The 26,081-nt window shown below is 38.2% G+C and overlaps 1 protein-coding gene across 3 annotated transcripts in view; it reads left to right on the top strand.

Moving 5' to 3' along the window:
• The first annotated feature begins 4,409 nt into the window (after window positions 1–4,409).
• The window catches only part of LOC139726547 (proline-rich protein 5-like), a 109,666-nt gene continuing 87,994 nt past the window's right edge, over window positions 4,410–26,081 (top strand). For 2 of the 3 annotated variants that reach the window (XM_071637536.1, XM_071637535.1), the window contains exons 1-2: window positions 10,005–10,422; window positions 22,005–22,251. The gene's annotated coding sequence lies outside the window, so the exon portion shown is untranslated. Of the gene's footprint in view, window positions 4,632–10,004; window positions 10,423–22,004; window positions 22,252–26,081 lie in introns of those variants that run through there. The other variant, XM_071637531.1, reaches the window with a different exon arrangement.

The raw sequence follows: 26,081 nt of genomic DNA, 5'->3' as shown, positions 1-26,081 counted from the left end.
ATTCTTTCCGTATTTCTGGTCTGTGAGATGTATTCTGAAAATTTCCTTTGCATCTTTTGTGTAACATGATATTTCCGCATCAGGTATTTTTGGAACAGAGAAATGGGTGGCGGAAATAGTAGAGGCACACATTTTGCTTTCTAACATTTAGTGGAAGAGCTCTAAAAATGTATACTACTTGGATCTGACATGTCCAAATATCCAATACTATACTTTAACCGAGCTCTCTCCCCCCCCCCAAAAAAAAAAGGAAGAAAAAAGAAAGACAACTTCAAAAAAGCTAATTCTGCCTATATAATTTGATTTGTCACATGGAAAGAAGATAGTACAGTCTGTGAAATAAAATTTAATTTAGGCCGATGTAAATTCAGGCAGACAGATAGTATACAGACGGATCGACAACTGGCAGGGATCAATTCGAAAGAGCAGAGGCAAGAAAAAAAAAGAAAAAAAAAATGAAACCAAACGAGACCAACGCATGCACCCTCGGACTATTCAAAGCAAGTAAACTGAAAGTGCAGTAACCTACAACCGACTTATTTTCGCCGACTTTTCGGAGGAAACTGGCAGGTTTTATCGAGGAAAGGGAGACCAATTTAAAAGAAAATTCAGGAAAGAGATAGTGTCGATTGTGATCTCGATGGAAAATAACAAAACACATTGTCTGATTGTTCTTTGAGCTCTGGGAACAATGTAATCCGCAATTAACTCACCCTCGTGATAAACTTTCCTTTTTCATTGTGAAGTCTATAGAATGAAGTTGACGGTTGATTCCCTGCTTTTAGACGGGCATGATCCCATACCTTCAGCAAAGTTCACGTGTGCCTGCATATTTTACCCTTTAATCAGAGATATAAACTTACTTTGGGGATTTACATTTTTAAGCAAACGAGCAAAAATTTTAACTGAACTTGATTACTTTCAATAAAATTGCCATCCCAATGTGCCTAAAATATTGCACAGCAACAAGCACGACGTGTTTAAATATTCTGAAAGCCCCTACGTTTATGATTGTTACAATAAATTATTGAGTTTTACCTTAAAACTGGATACAAAGATCCAAATTACTCTCCATATTAATCAAGCAAGAGAGAATAATGCAGTATGTTGTCTTTGATGCTATGAGTATCCGGCATGGAAATAACGTACGTATAGTTACAAGCTAGATACGGAATCAATTTGTCGTGCCTTGCTTGTGACTGGTCAATGACCTGAAAGAAAGAAAAAAAAATCTGATGTATACTCAAACATTAGGCGTTGTATGATTATCGTCATGAAATGAAAATCGTGATTGTTGTCTCCTTTGTAAAAAGTTCTGTGCAAACAGTTGAACTAAACGCTGTGTATGGTGCTATTGTTGCTTACTGTCTGTCGTCAATGAAGACGTTGATTATGCATGTCATGATTCATGTTATCCATTGGGTGCATGTATACTGTGGCCGGGCCTCCCTGCCTTGATAAATAAGTTACCACAATGGTCATAAATCAAAACTGTAATTCTGGTTGTGTGTAGCTGACATATCACAATGTTATGATTCTGTAGCAAGAGAAGAAAAGAAGACAACAAAATACGATATTCATCATTATGATGAAAAGTATTGTAAAGTGAGATAAAATGTCATTATCAAATTTGCTTCCGTTAAGTTCTTGAGCGTCTTTTTTTTTGTTTTAATCTATAAACAGCACGTCCAGTTATACGTTTTCAAGAGAAAGGAAATAGAGATAAAACTTCTGTCCCTTCATTTTTCACGTGTTTGGCAAAGATTATCCGTAATCAGAAATTATGTACGTATGAGAAACACAACACTACAGACAAGACGGAATTTCACATTGAATTAAAGGAGCCCAAGATAACTGACGAACAGAGTTCTCACAATCAAGGAGACACAAAAAACAACTTACAGTTACTGAGTAATTGAAGTTAATACAGATACAACGACCCCGAGTAGAAGATAATTGAAAAGAGGTAGTAAATGTTACCGAAGTCCTGAGATTTTGCTGTTGCGACCGGTCCTTTTGAAGTGAGTCAATTTGTATGTTTGAATATTCAAATTGACATTGTTTCATAATTCGTATAATTTGATGACTCATCTCTCAAACTCAAAAGCTTGTTTGAATCTTAATTATATCGAATATAGTTTTATGACGCTTGTTATAGGAATCACAACTCAAAGCAGAATTCTTGTGCAGCACATGCTTTAATTGCGCTGTATCTGTGCTGTATTCGATTTCTTCATTCCACAAATCCGCTATGCTCTTGCTAAAATTTCAGTTGAATCGCATTACAGCCGAGACGCTTTGCTACAGATTAATCCGATTTGTATCTCGCGTTTTTGTCCAGGTACAACACCCCGTTCGTGCTGTCTTTTATCTGTTCAAAGTATGTATTAAATATAGGCGTGAACTGTCTCAGAGTGAAAAGGATTAGCCGCGTTTAGTCTAGTAATGAAAAAGCTGAAAGTTATTCACGTCAGTAGCAAGCGGATTTCTGCCAAATCGCCAGTCCAACAAAGTTGATTTTATCATAGTACAGTACTCTCCGCATAATCGGGTAGGCTCAAGCAGAGCGTTTCTTACCCAATTAAGCGGAGTACCCGATTAACAGAAGAACACGTCTCATTCACAGTTGACACAATGTGTATGTACACAATGCATTGTACACCGCACCAAACACCTACACTGTATGATTAAGCTTGCACGGCACATTATACTTATATACCTCACATTTGCTCAGTCACGAGCAAAAATTTACACTCTTTTTATGGACAAATAATATGTTTTCAGAAAACTTCGTCATTTGAATATGGACTCCTCGCTAACAAGCAGGCGTTTTCCGAAATGACCACTTCTCTCACGTAGAACGTCGAGTTACTTTTCGATAAGTGAATGCATGGGAAAAGTAAAATTATGAAGCTGGTGCATGACCTGATTTTCGTTGAAAACTTCTCGTATTGTGAAATGATGTTGCGGAGCCAGGGAGGAGCGCAAGTGTGTTCAACTCCTGACTGACTATGCAATTGGAATGCCAGCTACATGTGTAATGTTCGTTTACATGTGGCAAGTCGGTACTGGTACATGTGTTTTCATGTTTAGGCTATTCACTCGCAAAATGATCGGTCTTCTTAGCAAATTAAGCAGAGAATGCGATTAGTCGTGGAAATTTTGACATTCATGGTTTCTTAAAGTATTATATCTGCGATAAAACGTGGGTAGAAATTAGATTAGACGAAAATTATTTACCCGTTTATGCGGAAAGGCAACCCGATTATCAGGTAATTTTAATATGCATTGGAACTGATTTTGACATTTTTACCCAATTAAACGGAGTACCCGTTTAAGCGATACCCGATTACGCGGAGAGTACTGTATACAAGATACTTTGTCCAGAGAGTGTATTTAGTTAAAACTATGGGCAGAGGTGACACCAAATGTTTTACTGTCAAAGGCACCAACATTTTATATTGGTTTCCATATTTTTGGATCAAAAATGTGAAAAATAATTACGTATAATTACAAATTACGTCGTGTGGTAGATGCGATATTGTGAAGGGATCGCACAGTGACCGTACGCAGCAGGGCGCGATGTCGCAATTGCTTTCTTTGACATGCATTTCACAAAGTGACCATACGAAGCAGTAATGTCATATTGCTTTGTCACATTTTCACAAAGTGACCGTATGAAGCTGCGTGCGATGTCACAATTGCTGTGTGACCTCATTTCACAGTAGCGTATTATTTGGAAAATGTTGTCATAAAAAGTGACGTCATTAATTTTAGGCTACCAAATAGTAGAGCCTATGCATACCACGGAGTGTCAAACGTGCCGGCAGCATTCTGAAATGGTAAAAAATTACGAGAAGCTCTTTCAGTCATCCATCAAGTGGGGTATATAATCTGGATTCGGGATGTCCTTCCACACCTTAGCTGCCTATTTCACTCGCGTCTGGCAAATGAGTGTTCAGACTCTTCTCTGGTTTAATCATCAATAATTATGAGTGTCAAGAGAATAGATTAGATGCTTTTTTAGTATTCAACAGTAAACAAATTTTAATAAGTCAATTCGGAGACTGAGAGTTTAATTCTGTCTCTTGCAATGTTTGCCTGTCGAGTTAAGATTTCGTATTATTTGTTATCGTTTATTGTACTGTTTGATTACTTTTATTATTATTTCGTTGTCATTATAGTTCCGTTAAAAAAGGAGTATGGGCCTACTTTCCGCCCGCAAGTGGCACAACGGTACCTCTGAAACGGGCGTGCTCTCGCTTTGCCAGCATAACACGCACGCGCGCGTGATGTCGTCTGCTAAAATCGGCGCAATGCCGTGTTGACAAACTGTTGATCTCGCGCGCATGACTGTATGCACAACATATCCTCTGCTGCGTGGCGCTGACAGCCGATCGGACGTCTGATTAGTGATAGACCTGGGCAGGAAGAGTCATTAAAAGGTAATCGTCCATGGAGGGGTTCTCGTTAGCGATTTCATGAAAACCCATGTCAGTATTCGATGCCGTAGGACTTATTAACAGGAATATCACTGTGGCAACCGTATAACAGAGTGATTTCCCATGTTAGCAGCAGCCGTGTACGAAGCTCTTCAAAAGTCAAGCAAACTTCAAGACTACCGCCACACCGTAAGTAGTTGGAACATTACGATTAATGCGGTTACATGCAGAACACCGCTAGTGCTAATTAGTAGGTTTTGATTATATGTCACTCGGACTTTGTATCCCGAAGGGCCGACCAATTTAGTGTGCAGTGTTGATGACTGCGATCAAGTGGTGGGGCTTTACGGTGTATCAGTTGTCAGAGGTCATTGATCGTCATGTGAAACCAAGTCTACTGCTATCTAGGACATTAAATTAACCTGTACCTGTGGTGTAGAATTAAACATATTCATGGTGCATGCTAATATTAAAGAGGCTCATGAGGTTTGTATGCTGTTACATCGGACTGCGGATGGAAACAGGTTTGGTAATAACATTCTACTCCATATCAAAGCATACTCAGGTACAAATTCCGCAGAACCCTGCTTCTTTTGTCAATTCTCGAATTGTAATGTCAATGTCCCTTCTATCATTCCATGATGGTAAAACTGTCTAGAATCTATTATTGAGTTGATAAGTAAAGTCAGTAAAGACTAATGACGCCCACACTAGAAAGAAAACACAACCCACTGATTCTTTGTAGTCCAGATAAATCTACTGATTCTTTACAGTCCAGATAAATCTGAAGCTTTTCAGGTTCCTTTCCTGCAGCCAGTTCAGGAGAGAAGAAAATAAGATCAAATGAGAACTGAAGAAAAATAATTGATCACAATTTTCACGAAAAAAGAGGGAAGAATGCTTCGTTAGAGAAGTTATTGTTTGGAACAGTATTAGGCCTACGTGAGAACAGAACTATTAAAACATTTTTGGACGGCAGATTACAATAGTAAACGTTTACTTGTAAAGTATAAATATAATTAAAAGATATCTTTTTCCCCGACTCACACATATTCATTGATCTGCAATATGACGGGATATTCCATGGAAATTTCCAGGCAACTCTCTCCCTGTACATGTGATAAACCTTTCGTGAAAGTAGCGACTATCACTATGCAGCTTCATGCCAGGACCTACAAGCTCATGTCTGGCTTCATATACACACGTATATAATCCTGTAAATTTGTCACAGCGATCGATTCGCGATCATCATGCAGAATCAGAGCGAGTACGAGCAGTGACATGACCCGATGTTTCATAATTATCACTCACTAGCAAAGTTATGATGCATTAAATGTGTGTTTTGTATTCCACTGATATTGACCGTTTAGAGGTGATAATATACCACTTGACATCCTCGCAGAATTATATTTTCCACAAGAGATTATATTTTCCTCGAAGCGCGAAGCTCTTAGGGAAAATATTACGTGCATGGAGCGGGAAAACGACCATAACATCTTTATGAAGGTATTGTCAAGGTGTGATATTACAACGAAAGGCAAGGCAATATTTGTTATATTGTATAGTCTACATAAATACACTTCATTTCATTCTACTCCCTTCAGCAACCAGTCAAATTCTGGCATATTATTATCACTTGAAGTGACGTCAGTGCAGGTAATATGACGGTTTCGACCCGCGCTGCATTACTCACGCGACTGCATATGACCAATCACTGAACAGTATTCACGTTGACCACTTAATGTAATTATGATAGTTTTGTCTTTGTCTCTTTGTGTGTGTCAGAAGAGAATGAATTGGGAGGCCAGGTTGCAAGAAAGACCTCTTAAAGACCAATAATGATGATGGTACAGCAGCGAACACTGTATAGAATTTCACAGTAGTGTTAGACTCAGAGTTTGTATTGAAATTACTGGCATATGGAACGTTACTTTTTCCCAATAAAAGTACTTTATAGTAATGGGTATACTGCTCACTAGTTGCAATAACATGAATTCAGACACAATGACACACTATCGGAAGACAGTCTATCTCCCATTGACTCATTGTGACGTTGGAAAGTAGACCAACAAGACCAATGTAATCTTTAACAACTCTATTCTAACACCAAGTTTTGTCTCATGTCTGCCTGGCTGTCTGTTTGTGTATCTATCTATTTATAGATTCTTCTGTACAATAATTCATTGATTGTCTATTTTTTTTTTCAATTCGATAAAATTCCCGTCAACAAAAAGTGATACATAATACAAAGTATGCATTTGTCAATTCGTGTTATTGAGCAATTTGGAAAAAAATATCTATCCTGAAAAATAACACAAAATATATCATACACACGGATAACTGTACATCGGGGAAAACAAGGTATACTTTGCAATAGAAACCAAGAATAAATGCTTTCATGTGTATTATCTATGTCATTAGAATGGGAGCTGACTAGATAGCGAAACCTTCCCAGAAAGACATAAAACTGGACAATTAAAGTACTGAGTTATCGAAACCGGTTTGAAAAAAAATCAGAATTTTGTACAAATCGATATGCACGATTCGTTTGTTGCAATATACATGCGCGTCCGAATCACCGTGTAATCATGTTCATGTTGTTTAATGCTTTATTTCTTTAAAATGACCGTGTTTAGAAAAGGTTTGAAGAAAGTTTGCCTTGCCTTGCTTTCAGAGTTGCCGATGCCACGGTTAGACCGTAATCATAACGCCCTTGATAAAGAACTGTATAATGAAACAACTTTAGTTCATAATTTGTGACAATAATAAAAAGTGCAGGACATCGATAATTTTCTGTAGCTATGTTTACACTTTGTGTACAGCTAATATTGCTAGGATTAATTCACCCATCAAATCCAATGAAAGTTATCTCACAGGTAAAGTCTCAATGTTTCCTCTGTCTTAAAAGCGTTAAGAGATAAAGAGACAATAGGTAACGAAAAGAAGACTTCATTTTATAATGTCCCGCAACCTACAAAAGAATCAAGAATTAAAAGGGAAAAAAACCCCAAGTCGGATGTAAGCAAACAACCGAACTAATAAACCACTTTTCAAAAGCGACGGGAACTTTTGTTCGCCGTCCAGCGGTCGAGTGATTTTTCCCCGAGGTAATGATGACACCCTGCATTCAACCCCTTCCCTATCCCATATTATCTCCTCGCTTCCAGCTCGTCCCTCCCATCACTCTACCTCGCCCCTCCCACACTACCTCGCCCCTCCGTCACCTCACCACGTGTATCACCTACTGTGGTTACATTTCCCTTTTTTTCTGAGCCTGGATGGTAGGAACATCCCTGTCTATTATGGATGGCACGTAAGTATTCCTGGACTCTGTAGTCATAATTATAGGACAGTGGGGAAATACGTACAACGATACATTATAATGAAATCGAATGGAACGGAATGTTTGGAATCGCTTTCAAAATCCTCCGACGGATCAGTCCTTGGGGTTCTTCTGGTATTCATTGCCCGCGCGGTTCCTTAGTTATAACAGGGAGATGTCTCACCTCCCTGGTTATATAATGCTTGAAGCGGCTGCTCATGATGGTTTGCTTGAAGTTTTCCGAACCTCACGTGCCAGGAACATTCGGAATATGCCAATCTTATTGATATGTGGTAATATTTCTTACCATTACATATGATCTTATTAGAATAATCATTGATCACTGGATTTGTTGGCGTGGTCTAAAAGTACATGATATATTAAGTACAGGACTTATTGTCCTAAATGTCTAAGCTCACAGAAAGACCAATCACTGTGTTAGATGTGAAGTAACATGATGCACAACAATCATGCAATCACGCAATGAAACAATTTTTGTATATAACGAGATTAGATATACAAAAAGTAAAACCCACGGTATTCCTCAATTTCAAATACACATGATGTCATGGATGTTTACGCGACTGTCATGCCAACATTCCATCAGAAAGAAAATGAAAAATTCGACTTTATATCAATACTTTAGATACTTCTTTCCTGTATGTCCATATCAAGTCAGACGTGTGTCATGCATATATCCGTCGCTGTGACAAACCCTCGGACACTTTATGTGTGGACATGTTGTGATGGAATGCGACCTTCTCTGCACAATTCGCCAGTACCCTGGTTATTACCGTGACACATACTTAGGTCACACTCCGTGACGGACTGCCCCCCCCCCCCCGCCTATTCGTCTACGGTATATAGTCCATTCACTTTCTGTATCTTTCTTTAACATCTATCTTAATTGTTGTGTCGAGATAATAAAACGTTAAAGGACCCTTTTCCATCTGGAAACTCTGCATGATCACAAAGTGTTAATAGTATATTATAGGCTTCCTCTCGTTCAATGATGAAAGAAGATGCGATTACTACATCAATTATTGATGGTGTAATCTAAATCATAATAGAGAAAGATGACGACGAAGAAGAGGCGGAGAGAAGCCTGATGAAACTCGATGTCACATACAGACAGAATCGACTCCTCTTGCTTTGTCGCTAAAGATACACCCATATATATAGTGAAATATATTGCAGTATCACACAAAAACGCAGATCGAGTGAATGTATTGATTTAAACATGATCACATTAATTATCAGTTATTATTCTCGGTTAAAGTAAGATTAAATCAGATCATTGACGAATCCTCCCCCCCAGCACCTTTTCCACATCCTTGTTTTGTGTATATCAATCTTCTAGAGAACATTTTCTTAGTTGCTGTATTACGAGGATTATGAGCTGTCATTTTATCAAGCTTCGTTATACATGTTTATTCAACATTCTGTTAAAGGACAACCTTAGGTTCAGAAGGCAATGTATTGAAAAAAAAAATTCTCCTTTATTGCAAAGCCATGTAACATTTGGAAAGATAACTGTCAGTGAAAATGATGATCTTGTTGATAATAATACCACTGTTAGACAGACAGAGAATGCTGAGGATGGTCAAGGAATATAACTGAATGCAATATTACCTTTAACTCCTCATGTCTAACATAGTAGTGTCACCCATAAAAGTTTCGTCATCACATCCGTCTATTCGAGCACTTTTCTGAACATGGCCTATATGAAAAACCACTACAAGCTGTATACTGAATAACTAAAATGTAACGAAACCATCCTTTGGCTCATTGTGACGGCATTAACAAAGTGAAGAGATTTCGTCAAGCTGCAAACAGGTGTTGCACTTTTGCCAGTGGTTGCTTAGTGGCTTCAAATGCGAATTCTGTACATAGTAGATGACTAACAATCCATATACCGCCCATATAGGTACAGTTGTTGTTGTTTTTTTTCATCACTGCAGTTGATGCAACGCTGCCCTCATAGTTCAATTATCATGCCGATACCTTTAAAATTCGGGATTTACCGATGCGGAACAAAGTGTAATAGAAAACGTCACCTTTGTAACAGTTCGGTGCGTTTGTTGTCATTGTCATCACTTGTAGTTCATATCTGTTATCATTGTCGTTTTGCAGCCGATGTTATTTGAATGTGTCGTAGTGTTTGGACAGGCTCTAGTTACACCTCTCAAAACTGAATATGCTATAGTCTATTTTCAAATTTCCTGTGCTTATAGAAAAGGGATGGCGGTAAAGTACGAGGCTATATGTCCGCTGTGAAGCAATCAAATAATTGAAGGGCTCTTTAAAAAAATGAGTCATACATGTCGCTACAAATACGAGGTCTGTAAGTAACAGTAAATCATTATAGCATCAGGAGTAAGTATCCAAAAGACGATTGAAATGGTCCGCAGGCCCCTAGGTTTTAGGATCCCATTCCAAGCCTACAAGAATGACTTTCTAAAACGAAGACCATCAGGACGTAAACCAGCCCGCTAGAGAGACCAAATCGAAAGTGACTTGGGCTTTCCCTCTTGCAGCTGAAAGAGGCTGAACATCAAACCCAAGGAAGGCCAAATTGGAGAAGGATCACTCATAGGAGAGAAAAGGGACACACTGTCCTATGCAATTAAGTCAGTCAAGTCAAGGGACCTGTTCTCAGTAAGTTCTTTTGAATCATTAGTTGACACATTGTTTACTAGATTCACGAAAAGCTTTTACTGAACCTTCCCGATTCATTTCTGCGAGATGTGACTGTGTTCTCGAAAAGAACGGGGGCTTCGCGTGCAACATAATCACACGTCATTCAATCACGTACGCCTCAGTGCAATTAAGTCCATCTAGAATAGTCTGTTGCAAATGAATACCTTGCTCTCATTCCTATTATATTATTATACGACATTTCGCACAGTCTGTGTTTCGGTTACCCTGTGTCATGTTCATTTTACCTTCAGATTCGTAGTCGTTTTATTGTTCGCGTTAGCTCTCCTTCCCAATAACCTATTAGTCAGTGCTTTGACAAGCAAGAGCCGAAACATGGTAAATTGAGACAGCTACAAATACCTTGATACGCGTAACGAGACTGAGAGAGCATTTTTGCTTTGTGATTTTAAGGATAAAAGAGACCAACCAGCCCTTAATGTACAGCGACGCTATTACAGGGATTGTCAATGTAAACCTGTATATACCTTCATAATCGACTAGTACTCGTACTTTAGCATCCATCTTCAAAAAGGACTGGAGTCTCCAGCTACCCCATGACTGCCTTAATTGATCGGACAAACTGCCATAATCTTTTGAATAAACTGAACAGATGATAACCTCGAGGCGACGTCTTATCCTGTCTGCTCCCATTAGGTCACGATGGCAAGCAAACAAAAAATCGATTTCTTAAATATAGTTATGTATATGTATAAGACTGATGAATCCTGATAGCCCTTAGAATCACATATTTAATGTTCACAGATTTAGGACAGCGTGATTGTTGTGATACTTGAATAAACTGAATTTTGATTTCATATCCAAATGAATCCTGAAACATTTTTACAATAATGTTTTATGATATTTGATTAGAATCTATAATTACTGTAGAATGCATTATACTGCAGAAGACAGGTCAAACGAGGAAAATCTTCGCATTCTTTAGTAAAGAATGTTGTTAATCTACCTTTTTCATGTAAATTCATATTATTTATTTTCTTAGTACGTCATTCATAAGATTATGTTCCTTACAGTCTTACGTATCAAATGCAATCTTATCAGTCAAGGGTTTCAAAATGTAACAGCCCATAATGAACAAACAGACCCACTATAGAAACAGCGTGCGTGTCTCTTGGAATTCTTGTATCATGCATATGCATGCTTGTGAATACGCTTAGTTTTGTACGAGGGTTTTTGATTCAGTACATAATAAAGGTAGACCGTTATACTGCTGATATATTTTTGTTTGTAGGAACTGAATAGTGCAACATAATTATTAAGGACTCTCACCAAATTTTCTCACGAAAACAAAGATTCAGCTGGGGAGCTGATATGTTTCCCCATGTATACGCGACTTCGAAAAGGAACTCTTTAACGTTCCTCACGATATTGTGAATGCCCACTTCACTTTGCACATGCCCTATCAGCAAGTAGGATTCAAGAAATGTGTTTGAAGCGGTCTTATAAACGTTTTCAGCATTAAATACATTGTTGAAATGTTCCATCTATATATATCGAATGTGTCTCTATTATCAAGCCAAAAGCCTCTGCTTGATGTGTCGACCGCAATATGCTTGAAATGCATCACACATCAGAAACATAGAATGTCTGTGATACACAGACAGAATGTGATAGAATTTCAGGGAACTGGAATTTTATCACAAATGGGCTGTCGAGGAGGGCAAGGAAGGGCAAATTCACACATTTTATTTTTCTTTTATGCAGTGAGATATCATATACAACTATTTTGTAGGTTAAGTCGCTACACAGCGGTTTAGCAAGGTCTAATGTGCCGCACGTGCGGAGCAGACGTCCTTTTGTATACCGTGCTTCCTAACGGGAGTTCCGCTGCTAATTTGACCCGTCTTCATCATTCAGAAAAAGTGCATTTCACTCTTCACTGACTCAGGGGCTATTTATGTCTCGCCAGATTCTCGGTTCAGCACCCGGTACCATGCCCAAGCTTTACAATATCAGAAGAGTCAAGTGTATATAGCATATTACTGTGGTAATTAAAGCAACGGGATATATAGAGTGGTACATTAGTGATAGCTTCAACATTATCTGAAGTAACAGGGGGAGTGATGACATGAATTGTATCAAGATATTTGTTAACAAAGTCAATACGAAGTGAATTTAGTTTACTTGTCAAATGCACGATTCTTAGTGTTGATAAAAATCACTGTGAGTAAGAGCAACAGTAGCAGAAGTAGTAGCGGAGGATGTACTTATCTACGAATTATACTATACTGCACGTGGTGATAATACAGCAATAATGATAGATAATGAATTAACAGTAATAATGAAATGATTCATAAGGCACGATAATAACAGACACATGATAATTATACTAGTACCTGTATGAAACTTCAAATGTGTCTTTAAGATAAAATGAGTGCTATTGTACGATACTTGTCCTGGTGTCTAGCAGCATAGTAAAGCAGCAGTACAATGATAGTAACTGTAGACCCTATTTTAGTTCGATGATATAATTTATTAGTTAGCAGAGGCATAACTTGAGTGAATAAGTTGGGAGAGGACGAGGAGAATTACAAATAAGACTGCCATACCCTGAATTCCACACGCATTTGAATAATTTACTTATATATTAGAGAGTATTTCATTTTGTGTGTATAGCGCCATGCAGCCAAACAAATTCACCCAAGCATTCAATTGCTGTTAAATGCAGATAAACATTTGCTAAACCGCAGAAGGAAAGTTATGTCATGACATTGTGGCATACTTTTAGAGGATGTGCATATAAAATATGGAAGACAAAATAGAGGAAATGACCTTTAAATATCGGACATGTTTAGTGTGCGTCATATAAGTCCTTGTATTACCACAACCTTCTCCTTTAAAGGCATTATTTACCATTTGCAGATGAAACAAAAACCGAGCTTAATGCTTCAAAATAGTTCTAAAATGTGAGGTATGGATAGAAATAACCAGTGCAAAAAAGATAATCAGTATATTTAATCAATGTTAAGCATTGTGAAATAAACAAAATGTGAACAATAGTTATTCTAGACTAAACCGTCTACAGTTATGGTTTGATAAGAAAAGCAGTGATATCTCTTCATATGTTAGGTTTTATTGCAAAGTTTTTATGTGGTAGAATGTTTTGTGATACAAATGACCTACACATATGCATCACATGTGATAACTTGAACCATTTTTTTATATCACTGCTCCCGAAGGTAAACAGTACCTTTAACTTTGAATGCACACATATACACACACGCAAAATGACAAGTGCCTTGTACACACACAGGATCATCTAGACTTGGTTTTAAGAAGTAGATTTGGCATTGATATCAAATGAGATAAGGAAGTGATCTTTGAACGAGCCATGAGAGCTAATAAAGTCGCTCAACGATTCTCTGCAATATGCTCTTGTTAAGATACCCTATAGTGCTAGTCGATCGTGAAACGATTCGTGGTCGTTCATCTATAGCAATATTCAACGGTGATGATAATAATAATGTTATTCTGCTTAGTAGCTAATTTTTATGGCACGCGTCATTACCCTATGTGGAAATGGACTATAGCATTGGCAATGTACATTGAGTTAGAATGTCATTTTGGTTTGTATATTCTTTATGACCATTGTGTGCTCACCGAATGCCTGTACCGGTTATACACTTCTGTGTCAGTACTAAATTGTCCTTCATGAGAAATTAAAGGGAAACTCGTCTCTTCACCAACTTAAAAAACAACAACTTGAGTATAGTCACAAAAACGACACACTTGACCTTTCACCATTCACTGAAAATGAGGTAACAAAATTTGTGAAATGTCATGTGTTTTTATGAAATTATCCTATTATAGTCACAAGCCCACGCATATTGAATAATGTGATGATGTCACCACATGACATATTTCCTTCTGACTTGCACACATGGCAATTAGCACGAAACTCGGTTTCTCGTTTTTGGCAATAGGCCTATATTGGCACCTGCATTCTCAAAAAATGACATCGCTTGATAATCATTCCTCTGGAACAGATGCGAAGGACAGAATTCCTTTTTTTTCTGCATTCGTTCAAAGAGGACTAACAGTTTGAGTATGTTTTCAATTGGAGGATGATCTCAAAGTGCGAAATTATATTCGTAATATGAATACAGATATATTAGCCTACCTAGTGAATAACGAAACAGATATTTAAAAATTTATATTCCATTGTCATAACTTATGCAGAATTTGATTTGAATCAGTAACCGTAGATATACTGTATTATGGAGACGAATGATTAACAATGACTGACGGGTAAATCTCAAGTGTGTAAAAAGGTGTACCTTTGACTCCGACCTTTTTGACCATTAGATATCACAAACGTGGTATGAAAGTATATAGAAGATAGTATAATTGTATTTCAAATGACGCATATGAGTTACTTATCCCTGACGCGATGATAATCGCCAGTTACAATCCTGTAAAGAGTTCTACTATTTTTTTTAAAATCTTGTCCTTTATGTGTGGGAGTTTGAACTCGGCCTGCTTTTGCCGAGGAATATATCAAGCTAAGCACAAAATAATATGGCTTTTATTGCTTTGTTCGTTTGTTTGTTTGTATTCAAATTCTGCATAATATTATACCTGTCGCCGTCTAACAACTTAAACTCAAAATCCCAAGACCCACCCCAAAAAGTGAAAGACGTGTTAAGATAAGGAGACTGTTATGATACGCTATGCGAATCATAAAAAATAGATAGCAGGCAATTTTATTTGGCCAACTTCCTTATATTATGGGCCACTTTAACATTCAAATAGTTAAGATGTAATTCTCTCTCTGTGTTTCATTACATATCTTTTTGTTAAATTTTTGCAGACAACCTGGGCTAGCATTTGTTTTGTAACCTATTTCTAGGGAAAAGGAGGACATCGATAGATCGATCCACTCATTATTATCATTATCATTTTTGAGGACGTCGACTAGGTCAAAGGTGGGATAATCCGTTAATTTCTTTGGGTTGGAGGAGGAATAATTATCTGAGGATGCGACTAGTGTAGCAGCTGTATTCGTCATCTTCCTCTCTGGTGATAATGTAATCATACAGTAATACAATGTACTGCAAAATGTCCTTTCTCAACTTCTGCCGTCATCAATGGTTGTGGGTTGTACTGTTCACTCTGTAGAAGTTCAAGAAACAATGAAGTCCATGGTCATTTGGGCTTTATTCCCGTCAGGATCCAATCGTACGTAGCTCAAATGGCGACCGCTATCGATCTCGATCGTGAAAGATATTGTAACCCAACCCAACAGAGCGCCTCAGTCCGTACAATGGTCGTATCGCAAGGTATCTTAACATAATATCCCGAGGCGCACGTACCAGATAGTCCCATATCGGTGATCCCGATGGTAATGACCGTGTTAGATCGGGACCCAATCGTGGACACAATCGGGGCAATCCTCTCAGATCGTATCTGAACGGGATGCAGGTCGTGTCAAATCGTGTCATCTGAAATCGTGACCATATCGCATCCAAACGCACAGAACGTTCCAGCACGCATCGACTCGCTCATACCCAAACGTGAAATTTTTGCGAAGTAAACAATAATTCTGCAATCAGCTACAAATGGCTAATCGCGGCGTTCGTACATCGGATCGCACAACAGCGATAACCTAGCCCCACCAGCGTCGACGTGTGCATGCTGTAAAGTGATTGGCGCCGCCACTTGGTGAGGATTGTTTGCCAAATCAAAGCATTTGTCTTGTTTGTCATGATGCGTGTAGTGATTTTACTGCGCATTGATATTCCACCCCTGCTCGCCAAATGCAGACACGCTAACCGTCATGACACCCATAAACCGAAAGATTAATTTGACGGTCGCCCACCCAAAGTATGTTTCAAGATGATATGAAATTGAGAGTCAGGATGGTTTAAATCATTTTGTGATGACACTTACTGACGAGAGCATCTCTGGTATGGCTAACAGCAACCACCGATCCCTATGGCAGAGTGACAGCTGCAACGGCCAATGTACCGAAAGCATTTCGCCACAAAACAAAGCGCAAGACAGCAGCACTGTCCCTTATCTTGTATAGCTGAACACTTTCACTCAAGTACCTTTTTTTTTTCTTCTGGCTGATATTAGTTCCTTGTGTTCTGTCAAATACAAGTGTACTATACTGCATACTGATATCAATTTTGTCTTCAATAATCAAGCGTGCATGTTTACAAGACTGTCCTCTAGGCAAAGTGTAAGAACTGTTGGGAATGTTGATTTATGTTATTCGTACTTAAAATCAGACAAACAGGCGTTTACCAATATGTTTATTATGAAGAAACTGAAAAAGGTTGCGCTTTATCCAACCCATTTATATACAACAGGAATGATAACTTTCAGCTTCCAGCCCCCGCAGGCGGAGTAAAGGATTTGTATAGGCACCTACTACAATCCACCTGCATCGCAGCCAGGTGAACACATCACACTGGAATTTGTAATCGCTGCAGGTATACCGGCAAAATTGCCCCTCCCGTCTCTCCCCCCCCCCTCTCTCTCTCATCGTCACTCTCTGTTTTTTCCTTTAATGCTTGCGACTTATTAATCACCCGTATACGTAAGTGCTGTAACTAAGACTTGGAGATTTGTGCATTATCGTTTTGACATTGAATGATTTCTACGTATCCTCTTAAAAATGTATGATAAATTCATTTACTCGAATGTTCATCAATTTTGATCTCACAAATTCTAAATCGCCGTTTCAAGAATATCATGAAATTGTATTTACGTGCTCACCTTACATGTTTGATTATTGATTCGACTTTGTTGATTATCAATAACAATTGCACGTAAGTAGTCTTTGTTTTGATTTTTTTTTTAATTCTACATCTAGTAAGCCACAAATTTAGTCCTCCCCTCGATTTTTTTTTACAACCAAACTTTCAAGACATTTTGGTGCCTTCATAGAACTTTGTGAGACTAATTTCCACGATCACCATCGTCGTTGTGCATGCATGTCCAACTTTCATCTGTTTATTCTACAAAACAATATCCTGTTTGGAATCATTTCTTCTCAGCACAAATTCACTTTATAGGTCCATCCATGATATCATCACAACTAGTCGACATACAATCACGGGGAATGAAGATGGTGCACTCACTGACATGTGAATTCGCAAGATTTGCAATAAGATACAATTTCCTGTCGGCAAGAAGCTCTCTCTCTCTGTGAAAGGCGTCATTCATCAAATACAGAAGCCATGCACAACGCGTAAAGGGGAGTCTTGTCGCCGTAATTTGTATCTGACTCTCGAATTGCCCATTTGAACCAATTTACTTTAGGGAGGGGAGGTATCGGCATAAACTTTTTTTTCAAGTAATTTCACCTGACGTAACGGAGCGTTTTTGTTCCTTTGAGAGAGTGACAGTTGCCAATGTTATGCGGCTCCAAAACAGAAATTATGTTTGTTTTTCAGGCGAGCACGCAAGCAAGAGGAGAATGCCGGTTGCCAAATACAACCCCATCTCCTTTGCAGAAATCACTAGAAATTGACTGCTTTTCCATTCATTTGAATGAGACGTACGATTATAGTATTGAGCTACATGTTGTGTATGCGCGTTTACAAGTTATGACGTTGATAGTGCAATGACTATACATTTTCCGATCATACAGGGTAACCAGATAATCTCATCTTTATGGTCATATTGACTAGGCTTTCTCTTTGGTAGGAAATCTACTGATGGTATTGACAAGGAAATAGTTTACAAAAAAGCTGTTATCACTCAAAAGCATCAATGGCTAATATTATTTGTATCCAAATTGGTTATACCTCCAAAAAATAAAAAAAACAAAACAAAACAAAACAAAAACAAAAACAAAAACACTTGAAGACGAGATCACGTTGACAATGTCAACGAAAGTAAAGCTTTTGCCCCCAAAAAGGATAAATTAATAGAATTGATAAAAAAAGTAAGAAGGATTGTGCAAACTACTTAATGCTGTTTAAATCACTGGGATGGTCAAGATGGGCCCAGTGTACACACTTTTATCCTCTTCTTGAAAATGTATGGTTACATTTTTCACGTAAATTGGCAGGAATTTAAAACGATATAAAATGTGATATCACTGGTATTTATGCAAATGGTCATAGGGCTCAGAAATCCCAAATTGGATAATCTTTAAAAAGCCGTCTTTTATCAACCTCCCCCCCCAAAAAAAAAAAATCTCTGAGTAATTAAATTGTTCATTAGTGATAGTACTTTTCAAATTTGTTTATGCCAGATCCAGGGGTGGTCCCTTTGGGATCAGGACCAAATTAGGGCCAGTTTCACATTTTATCTTCTTTTAGTCATCATGATGGACCACTTGTGGCGTCCAGCAGGCTCAGAACTCCCAAATCTTTCCTCGGGTTCTGACTCGTAACAATTGCAATTTCGCATTTGTACGATGTTACCGCTGTTCTTATAGCTGCATGCCCCCTGATGTCACGGGGTCGTGTGCAGACAACTCCGTCCCCACACCCATGGTTTCCATGGCAACTGCAAAGTTTGCATCCATGTAGAGAGATGCTACCTCTTCTCACGGAGATGGTGAGTGGAGAGCGGAACGTGACCGATTTTTTTATGAATGTGTTTACGTTCTTGAAGCGCGCTGCGGCTTCGACCTCCATTTTGAACGGAAGGGGCTTGTACCTCGAAAAAAGACCAGCAAAATTTGCAGACGAGAGGCGTTCCCTGATGCCAGCAAAAATGCGCCAATGCGCCCTTTCCAGACAGCTTCCATGAACCATAACCTTTACTATCATTTCAGTGCGATCCTTCGCATGAACAACTGAATGATGTCAGTGTTGTGGTAAGGTCATTTCTAAATAGGTTCTTATATTTGCCATCAGCTACTTATCGCAAAATGAAAAAGATAAACTATAACCCAAATTCAAAGTCAAAAGCGTACAAAGTAAAATAAAAAAAAAGAGGAAGAATATAAGTATTATGATGGTAGAAATCACAAGAGAAGCAGAGATTTATAGTCATGGACCCTAGGAAACAGTGATCCCCGTCTATATAATGTAAGCATTGCTTCTCGTTGGGGGTTTAGTTTCCACTTGTTATCCCATGTATTTCTCCCGATATTTTTTTTTTTTTTTTTTTTTTACGATTGATGTTATGTATTCTGCAACATTGATTGAATGCAAGTAGCTTCAGTTGAGAGATCGCACCATTATACTCATGACAAATTTGATTTGTTCCGATACTCTGATAATAACGAAGATTTGTAATCCTGTTAATGCCAGCGAGATGATAAAAAATGACCTATTGGATAGACAACAATCTTTTTTTTTTGAGGGGGTGGACGAAGGAGTGATGTAGGTGTATTAGTGTACATCTACTACTATCAATAAAAGTAATGTATTCTCCTCTCTCACGACACTTTATGATTATGTGAAATCATGGCCTATGATAAAATGATAACTGAAGTGAATTCCCCGAGTTAGACACCATAACTGTTTGATCAAAGACGCAAAACAGTGCAAGGGAGAAGCGAGCCTCCGTGTATCCCAGTTGAAGACGCATTGAGCCATCATTGCCGGTTGTACGATGTTATACGATTTACAGGACGCCGTGAAGTTTCACACCCGAGATTGCAATTCTGCCTGTATTACGAAAGAGGTATTTAGTCCCATGTATAAGGCCGCCTTGTGAAGTGGTGATCTTTCTGTGAGTGACAAGGGATTGGCAGAGGATGTGCTCTTTTAGCGGATGAATAATTTTTGCCCTTAATAACAGCTTCTCTCGCAGCGGCGATTCGTGCCCCACTGATTGGACCTCATGAGGACGTAATCAAAGCGTGGCAGTGACTGAGTGGGGCAAAAGACTGCTCGAGTGGTCCCTGTCGATCGTCGACCATCACGGATGTACACCCAACCATGGCTAACTAGCACACTCCAACAAATAACCTTTTAAGGGGAAGCTCTCCCATTACATGCAACGGGTTTTTTTAATAAGATTGGTCAACATAAAGCTGTAAGTTCATACGATTCAAGCTGTAATTAGAGATGACTTCAATTCACCTTTTGTCGAAAGACAACTAAAAGTAAAGGCATCTCCAATCAAAGTTTGTAACAATGAATTGGTACAGTCTTATCAATATCATTTCATTATGATTATATCAACATCATTCGTCATAAACCTTAGCCAATATCAACGTGATAAATGATATTATATCTCGAAAGTAAAATGTGACAAGTGATTTCATACAGTGATAAAACATCTAAATTTATATATGCAGTTTCATGGACTGCATATCGCCTTAAGGCGCAACCCTAAATTGTTTGTCTTGCGTAAATTTCATAAAATAGCGAATGGAGGATAATGAATCTAGGCGTTAAGGTCATGTGTAATCATTGACTCCTTTTAACATCGCAAGCAGTATGAAGGGGACTATACTAGATTTTAAGACAAGTAACTCATTAGGTAACCGTCAGTATGAATTACTTTGGCCTTCTTTTTATGAGTCTGGGAAATAATGAAAGAATGGACATGTGGTATACACACGAGCAGGGAGCACGTCACAATATACACATGCTGAAGGGGGAGAATTATTACGTTTTCGGACTATCGCCAGGTTAGTTGTTAGGCACAATAGGGTGATTAGCGTGCAAAAGTCAAATGACGAGGCGTCAGTGGAGATCCCTTATTACGAATAACGTATCAAATGATTATGAACACTCTTGCTGCCTGCACACGTTTCGTTTCATTCATGTGTTTTACTTCCTCTCTTCTTGCTGGCCTAAACCTTTGTTTAAGGATTGGTGTACTTGGACAGTAAAATTTCATCTCTTGTGAGGAATGACCCAGTTGTGAGGATACATTAGTTGTCTTGAATGGCATACTACTTCTACTACTGATGATAATTATAGTAATAAAATGATGGTAGTGAATGATGACGATGATGATGATAATTATAGTAATAATGATAATAGTTGAAGTGATGATAGTAATAATGATAATAATAGTAATAATAGTAATAATAACAACAATTATAATTGTTATTATTATTATTATTATTATTATTATTATTATTATTATCATTATTATTATTATTAGTAGTAGTAGTAGTGGTAGTAGTGGTAGTATTAGTATCATTATCATCATCATCATCATCATCATCATCATGATAATAAAAATAAAAATAATAATGATAATAATGATAATGATAATGATGATAATGATAATAATAGTAATAATAATAATAATAATAATACCATTTCCTTTCATTTCAATTCGTATGTAAAGAGTCTATGTATGCCAGTCTGAATTATGTGTAATGAAGTACCTATGGAAGTAATTATCCTTTCATTTATCAGTTGTGGTGATGGATGGATGAATGGATACTTAAGGTTCAAGTGGGGAATGAAGTGGAAGCGGCGGTGACATCTTGTGAGCAGCGGGAAGGGCATAGCATCAGCGCCCAAGGTTTCGGCTGGGACAAACGGCGAGGGAGATACACACGATGTCTGATGACATGCACAATCTACAGCATCTTAATGGCCGCCTGTTTTCTTGATGTTCTTGTTTTTGCTTTCTTCCTCCTTCAGGCATCGTCTGCCACTCTGTGGCTCGTCCGCTGATTCTCATTTGCGAGGGAAATTCTTCTCGGATGTTGTTGCCGAAGTGATTAAGATTCAAGGGGCGACTCCGTGTTGGTCCCATCACGAAGTCGATGGTCAGTGCATGACACGGCGGCCGGGACATCTCGAAAGCATAGTGCAGTTTACGCCTGTTTGAGAACTCAAGAGTTTTATCTGGGTAACCTGACTGACTTTCAGTTATTTATATCTGAAGGTAAGATCAGTTTTTCGTTTTTAAATGATTTTTAATCTGTCTTGTTTTCTTAAGTCGTTGTGCTCTTATCTGCAAGTGTAATTGTGATCTAATGAAAATATCTGCTATACCTGGTCTTTGAACTAATGCCCTATCGCTGATAAACTATTCACACAATGATCTGTCATTATCAGAAGTGTAAAAGATATTCAAGTTTTCGTCAAGTCATCACGGGACAGCAAAAAATATAAATAAACAAATAAAAGTCTTGCCCATTTGGTGATAATGAAAAAGAGAATGTTTCATGTTTTGATTTGTAGCATGGTTTGATTAATGAAATATCACAGTTCAGCAATTCCGAAAACATTCTATCAACTAGTTGATCAAATACTGTGGACATCTGAACGGCTTGCAGCCTTTAAGTCATAGTGGTTTCGTACACGGAGCCTGATGCTTGTGTTTGGTTTCTTGTGTCACATGACTTCAATTGCAACCTTCCTGTTTGTCATACTATGACAAAAGTTCTCGTGTCTTCTGATTGTACCCTTTTCATGTTGGCTAGCTTGTCCTGCCAAACTGTATACATGCTTACGATATATACCTGTACTGATCCCTAATACATTGAAAAGCCGTCAGTGGTATTCAAGTTCCATTTTTCCACGCTCTCTCACTTTAATTTGGATAAGCATGATTTTTTTTTTCTGACATGTAAAGTACACTCGTCAGAAGTTGTGCAAGACATTTCAATATTTTCTACACTTCGTCTTGGGGAAAGAGCTGTAGATCCTCTGAGTTCAAGGATCTATATACATAGTTTTATCTTAAGGTGTGACGCAAAGCTAGAAAGAGCTACATGAGTTTGAATTGAATTTATTTGAATTGACCGCAAAGCAATGAACGGCTATAAAACTATAACAATCGAGGGACCAACGGCTTAAAGGGGAAATCCGGGACAAATATAAGTTACCGCTAGTCTAAAAAGAAAGAGGAAAATCTTACAAGCACAGCTGTGAACGTTTGATCAAAATTGGATGAAAAGTAAGGAAGTTATATGAAACTGCGAAGTTTTCCTAATTTTTACGAAACAGTTCTTGAACAGTCTATGTGAGTATGCAAATATTGAATTGATGATGTCATCCCCTTAGTTACCGTACAATATGTGCATAAAAGTCATGGAATTCAAATTGTTTTGATCAAACACCATTATGCCTCAGACTCATATCAATATAATTATGCTTGTATATCTGACTGATCTTTATTTTCGAAGGTTGTCTGCCCGGAATAACGTTATGTTTTACACTTAAATACCAGAAAATTTGAATTTTCGTCAATTTTTGTTTTTACATGAGCAATGGCAAATTGTAAGGTGATGAAATTATCAGCTCACTCATTTGCATATTCATATCAACTTTACGGGAACTGTTTTGCAGAAATTACCGAAACTTCACAATATCATAACTTTGCTAATTTCTCTCTGATTTTTATCACATTTTTACTTCTGTGCTCGTAAGATTATACTCTTTCTAATTGGATTAACTTTCAACTGGCCTATGGGATTACCCCTCTCCAAATGAGGCTAAAATGCCCTTCCTTGCATTGGGGAACACCCGCTGCACCCTGGTGACTCTAACCAGGGACGTTGCGACTGACAGGCATGGTCTGATCCACTTTGCCTCAACAGCTCGTCAAGACAAGGAATAACTGTATAAATAAACATCAATGAAACAAAACACACACACACACACACACAAACATAAACATATACGTATGATAGGAGGGATCGACATTAGAGGTGGCCGGGTTGCCCGGCCCGGGACCTCTAAAACTTGGTGTCGGGCCACCAAATTATCTTTTGGTGGCCCGATCAGGTAACTATAAAGATTCAAAATGAATTGTTACTTTTGCTTTTATTTCGGGTTGCAAGATATCTTTTTTTTTTTCGGACCACTAAAATTTCAGATTTTTAGGTTTTAGTGGCCCGGACAGGCACCAAACAAAAAAAAAAGTTCGTGTTGAGCCCTGTGTAATGCATTTGTTGATAATGTTGATGTGCCTAGCATAGAGTCATATATAGAGGTGTCTGGTTCCTGAGAACTTATGTGAAGTGCCATTTTATGTGCAAAACAAGTGTGTTTTGGGACGCAATGATGGTGAAGACACGTGACAAGGTGGAATGTAACGTGCTTGAGAGACTCCTCAGAGCATTTACCCACGTAATTCAAAGGGTTAAAACGTCTTTAGGCCTTATGTCTTGTAATGTTCTTCATCCACTTCTTTTTTTTTCCTGTCCATTATTGCCTTCTTTCGTGATACAGCATTTTTCTCTGTAATATGTATTTCAAGCCGTGTTATTTCGTTGCGAACCCGGAGGGAAGGGTCAAACCCTCTCTCCCCTGGAAACCAAAGAAGAGGGTGCCTCAAGGTTGACTCAATATGAATGACTTCCTCCCCTGGCTCTGCCCCTGCCTCTACTTCCTTTCTCATAGAGTTAAAGGGTAAACCCTTGTCTCGGCAAACAGACGTTTGACAATGGCTGTTATAAACACGACTAACTCGAGATTCGTTAAAAGATGTCCGTGCAAAAACCGAGCGTTCCAAAGGAACTCACACGTTGGGGCTGTGCGTTGCCCCTTCCTTACGATTTGAATGTCAGTAACTATCAACATCTTAAGTATTCTGTATTACATAATGTTTCTTGTGATGTGATTATGAGGTTACTAAAAATTTGATGTATTTATTCAGACTATTTGTACGATCTGTATGTGTGTGGGCATGTTTTTTTTTGTGTGTGTGTTTTTGTTCGGAGGTGTGTACAAAAACATAGTACGCACATATAATTGTTCAATCTCTGGCTCCCATGCACCGGAGAACATTCAAAATCACGTGATGGGCTCAGCAAGTTTCAAGCATCCCATCATCTGGTTGTTACAAATCCCATACCGTCTTCATCAAGAACATCTGCCGATGTCCTTGACATTGTAGCCTTCGCTTCATCGTCCTCATTGCTTGTCAAATCACACCACACATTCGAGAACGTTCGAGCGGCCCTCAAATGTCAGTCGCCTCGAAACGTCACCAGAAGTATTATAGGCCAAGACCTACTATCCCTTAAAATGAGCCATGACACATGAAGATCATATTGTACAGATTTGATTCGCGGCCAATAAAGGTAATGGCGTCATATTATTATGTAATAAATAATCACTTGATAGAGAAAAAGATATATTCTTGAGCCAATGCAGTTCGATTCTTTCAAATCGTTCGGGAATTTCGGAAATATTTGTCGTTATGTTGTCATTTCTGGTCAGGCACTGGATCATGTATGTCAACTTGATAAAGCACAAGCTTTAGCTGCAAAAGAAATGCTGCAGATGAAATGCTTGCTAGGGAGTGATTCGTCTGTGAGGAGCCACTCTGTGCTCAGATTGCTTTTAACGAAACGAATTAAAATGGTTGAAATTTTCTTAAAACCAGACTGAGGATAGGGAAATTAAGGCATTTCTAAGTTTTATGTGCTTTCATAACTCAGTGTTATTGATCGAAGGCACATGATAAGACAACCTAATTGCGGTGTCGATGTCATCCCGCTGACTGCGGTGCACAAGAAATATAGTCGAATTCATGTATTTGTTTATAAGTGAATTATAGACATATTTTCTTACAAAAATTCTGATTTTTTAATATACATTTAAGTAACAATGGTGATCCTCGCTCCCTAAGTAGTCCTCATTACTGTAATTTATAAATTATTTGCAGTAAACAATTACCCAAGCGCTCCAATTATCTATCTTTGATGATAATTTCAATAATAGGAAATTTCGTATTTTATCTTAACAGAGGGATATTTTCTT

The sequence above is a fragment of the Diadema antillarum genome, unplaced genomic scaffold, assembly GCF_040938485.1.
Source record: "Diadema antillarum isolate AM-2024a unplaced genomic scaffold, OU_Dant_1.0 seq00000089_RagTag, whole genome shotgun sequence".
Taxonomy (NCBI): domain Eukaryota; kingdom Metazoa; phylum Echinodermata; class Echinoidea; order Diadematoida; family Diadematidae; genus Diadema; species Diadema antillarum.
The sequence above is the reverse complement of the archived record's forward strand: the minus strand, read 5'-3'. Positions and strand labels throughout refer to the sequence as shown.